We start from the raw sequence: 4232 nt of genomic DNA, 5'->3' as shown, positions 1-4232 counted from the left end.
CTTCACACTTTGGACAGGGTGTCGGCAGACGAGTCCCTGGAGGAGGGCATCATGCTTGGCACAGTGGAAGGGCAGTGGGAAGGAGGAAGGCCCTCGATGAGACGGGCCGACCCAGGGGCTGCCTGGTGGGCTCAGCACAGGGGTCACTATGAGGATGGGGCGGGCAGGCGGTGTTGCGTGCCCACGGCGTCACCTGGCTGGGACTGGGCGCGGTGGCAGGCAGTTTTCAGGTTTTGAGAAGCCAACCTGTGACTCACACAACGGTCTGCCGGGGGCACAGATTCACTTGGGCTTTGTGCCCTTGTGAAGAATGTGGTCAGTTTCAGGCCACAAAGGCCAAAGGTCAGCCTGGGGGCTACGGCGAGGGCCCGTGGGTCATTAGTGCAATGGTTCTTGAGACGACGGCAGACGCCATACAAGTTGTGCCTCCGCCAGCCACAAGCATGATCGATCCCCAGTCCTGCCCGACCCTCAATTCCATGGCAATTCGGATACACTAAGAAATCGGAGGGGAGGGAGGGGAAAAATGAGGACCTAACGGCGGGGGTTTAAGTGGAGAGAAACTGTTTTGAGAATGATGTACAAATGCGCTTTACACAATTGATGTGTGTATGGATTGCGATAACAGTTGGATGAGCCCCTAATAAAATGTTTTAAAAAAAAAAAAAGAAATCGCAACGTTCTTCTCATCTGAGGAACATTGTGATTCTCCAGAAGGGTCAGGGGCCCTGGGGACGCACTGGGCCAAGTGCTGGCGCACCGACACCCAAGTGGTTGTCACAGCCGACCAGCGCTCGGCGGGGGAAAGGTGAGGCTGTCTGCTCCCATAAAGATTTCTGCCTCCTGGGAGCCCCATGGGTGGTTCTCTACCCCATGGGGCAGTTCCCTCTGTTGCACGGCATCAGTTGACCACAGTGAGTTTGGTTTGCTTAGTCAAAATGTGACTCCAACTTGCAAATCGTATATTCAAAACACTTCGGTCAAGTTCTACAGCCAGAGTAACACGACTCTCCCGACAAGACCACATACCCCATACTCACTCCCACTTGCCAGGGCACAGGCGAGCCGCCACTGACCTCAGTCTCCTCCGTGGCTGTCCATCCCTGTCCTCAGGGGCAACTGCACTGGGCAGAAACCGGGCAGCACTTGCCCTTCCCAGCCTGGAGGAGGCAGACTGCTTCTCGGTGGGATTTCCAGTCAGACAGCTGGCATCTGGGCGGAAAGAGAACGGCTTTTGTCAGGCTTGGTATTCAGCCCCTCCACGGCCTTCTAACGACGACAGCGGGAACTTCAAATGCATTCACCGGTGTGTCCACGCTCCACCCACTTACTTACCCAGGAGTCCCCAGGTTAGGGCAGAGGGAGTCCCCCTTACAACCATCTTTGGAGGGTGGTTGCTCCAGAGGCAAGAGCACATCATTTGCTAATGTTCTTATTCTCAGATGTTTACAAAAAGACTGGATTTATTTTAAAAAAATGAAACAAAACCTACTAACAACGGGCACAAACAAAAAACCAAACTTACTGCTGCCGAGTCAATGCCGGCTCATAGCGACCCTGCAGGACAGGGCAGAACTGCCCCCGAGGCTTCCCGAGACTGTGAGTTTTCACAGGAGTAGAAAGCCCCTTCTGTCTCTCAAGAAGCATAGCCCGGCGTGCAATGCACTACGCCACCAGGCTCCTTAGGCAATCCCACAGGCGGCCGTATTGGTTACCAGTGTTACCGATGGGACGGTGTTACAACAGAAAGACACCCCCATCTGCCTGGCCCCCAACCTGCCTCTGAACCCCCCAGGTGGACAGATCACTGCAGTGATGGGCCCCGGCTGAACACATAGTTCTGCCCAGTGTAGTCCCTGCAGGCCTCCTATCCATCAGAAGCCTGACTAGGCATTAGCAGCGCTCATAGCAAGGTCACGGTTCAAACCCACTGGTCACTCCTGGAGAGAAAAATGAGGCTGTCTGCTCCCGTAAGGGTTCAGAGACCCAGAGACTCTGTGTAGGGTCTCGGGAAGTAGGAATCAACTTGATGGCAGTGAGTCTTAATATGAAATACAAAACAAAACAACCCAGCAGTCTCTGTTCTGTGGGTCCTGACAAATGGCGATCCCACCTGTCACAGTCTCTCCGCACTGACGGGTTTTCTAGGCTCTAATTTTTAGGGTTAGCCCTGGTGACACTAGTGGGTTGAACATTGGGCTGCGAACCACAAGGTCAGCAGTTCAAAACCAACCACCAGTTGCTCCTCTGGAGAAAGGTGAGTCTACTCCCATAAAGACTGACAGCCGCAGAAATTTCACAGGGGCAGTTCTCTTGTGCCCTACAGGGTCGCTGCCGGTGAGCATGGGCTCGATGGCAGTGAGTGGGGCTAGGGTTGGAGCGAGCCACTCCAAGGATGGCAAACAATATCCCAGCAGAGGCTCCAGACCTGAAGACGAGGCCGTCCCCGGCCAGCAGACCACGACAGCCCCCAGAATCAGAGACATAATAAGCACGTGCAGGTCTCCAGCACTGGGACTAGCGGTGGTTTCTGATGCAGTGGGAGCTGGGGGACAGGGCCACCCCGCCCGTTCTCCTGGGGGCTGGTACGGCTGATAACAGAGTCCACTCTTCAGCAGTATGGGAGACGGGCGGAGAGAAGGGGAGACAGGATGCAGGCTGGGCTGTGGGCAGCCGGGGTGGGAGGTTCTGGAGCTGTTCCTAAGGCAGAATCAACAGGATTCAGGAAGCGCTGAGAGCAGGTTTGTCTACCGGTCGGTGACCCCGGAAACCAGGCTGGGGCCGACGTTAAACAGGGTTCATTTGGAGCTGGCTGGTTGTGGGAGCCGGATGTTTAGATGAAAACACGCCCAAGTGTCCCCTGGTCGAGGGTGCAGGGCCCCGTCTCAGAACGGAAAGCAGCTGCAGGGGAGTGTCTTGGCAGGAAGTCGTGCCTGGGCCTTGGTGGTTTGAGAGGAAGGTGGGCGAGCCCACCCTGCCATAGGCCCCTAGGCAGCCTCACTACTACCGCCCTCCCCCCCAGCACCAGCCCATGCCCCTCCCAGAAGCCTTTTCCTGGCCCCCAGGTTAGGATAAAACCACCAACGCCCACTGCTGTCCAGTGTGGTTCAACTCCTGAGACCTGCATGGTCAGGACAGCAGTGGGCGGCCCCACCAGGTCCTTAGCAGATGGTCATTCAGAATCGGTGGCCAGACCTGTCTTTCCAGGATTGTCTGGGCAGAGTGGAACTCCCCACCTTTCGGGCACAGCTGAGAACAGAGAGTGCCCTGGCCACGACCTTCCCAGGCAAGGTCAACCTTGGCCAACAGAGCTCCCAGCATTCCTTGCATGTCGATAGGGCACTGATCGCTAGGCAGTTAAGTTCTCAGGGGATCTGGGCATGCCAGGAGCTTTCTACTCCGGGAAGCAGTTACCGTCTCGGAAAACCCACAGGGGGCCGCCATGAGTCGGCGTTGACTCCGTGGTGAGTGAGGTGGTGTGGTGGGTTATGGGACCAGCTGCTAACTGCATGGTCAGCAGTTCAAAACTGCCAGCTGCTCTGAAGGAGAAAGAGGAGGCTTTCTGCTCCTGTTGAGAGTTACTGTCTCGGAAACCCGTAGGGGCAGTTCTATAGGAACCTCTAGAGCTATAGGACCATCCTGCAGGGCTGCTATGAATCCGAAAGGACTCAACAGAGGTGAGGAATTCAATCTGCAAGAATCTCTGAGCACCAGGCCCAGCCCACCAGACAGAGCCCCTCGAGGTAGGGGCAGGAGCCAGGTTTTATTTGGATCAGGTGGCTATAGGAGGTGGGGTGCTATGAGCCAGGGTTGGGGTCTGATAGGAGGCATTCCCTAATGATTGTGATGAATGAGTGATGAGTGGGCAGGCGAGTCTTGGGGTGTCCGGTGGGAAGTGGCTGACTTTGAATTTAGCAGGACCTGTAACTCAGTCGGTGTCATTCCTGTGACGTCTCGCTAGATCATTGGTAATCACCATGAGGCAACAGTCCACATGTGGCCATTACGGGATACCTGGTGGCCTAGTGGGTTACAAGTTAAGTTGCTAACCACAGGGCAGCAGTTTAAAACCACCAGCCTGCGGCTCCGTGGGAGAAAGATGAGGCTTTGTACCGCTGGAAAGATTGACAGCCTCAGTCACAGGGGCAGCTCTGCCCTGTCCTGTCCGGTGGCAGTGGGTGAGGTTTGGCTTGACAACCTTTCGGTGAACAGACAAGCACAAAGGGTCTGCC

General features: G+C 55.8%; 1 protein-coding gene across 1 annotated transcript in view; it reads right to left on the bottom strand.

Annotated features, from left to right (window-relative positions):
* Positions 1 to 1228, bottom strand: part of ST3GAL1 (ST3 beta-galactoside alpha-2,3-sialyltransferase 1) — a 56323-nt gene extending 55095 nt beyond the window's left edge. Inside the window, exon 1 of the mRNA XM_004697382.2 lies at positions 1077 to 1228. The gene's annotated coding sequence lies outside the window, so the exon portion shown is untranslated. The remainder of the gene's footprint in view (positions 1 to 1076) is intronic.
* Positions 1229 to 4232: the final 3004 nt, after the last annotated feature.

This window comes from Echinops telfairi, unplaced genomic scaffold (assembly GCF_000313985.2).
Source record: "Echinops telfairi isolate 266 unplaced genomic scaffold, ASM31398v2 ScPeMD7_1;HRSCAF=3_0, whole genome shotgun sequence".
Classification (NCBI taxonomy): domain Eukaryota; kingdom Metazoa; phylum Chordata; class Mammalia; order Afrosoricida; family Tenrecidae; genus Echinops; species Echinops telfairi.
Note: the sequence above shows the minus strand (reverse complement) of the source record. Positions and strands in the feature narration are given on the sequence as shown.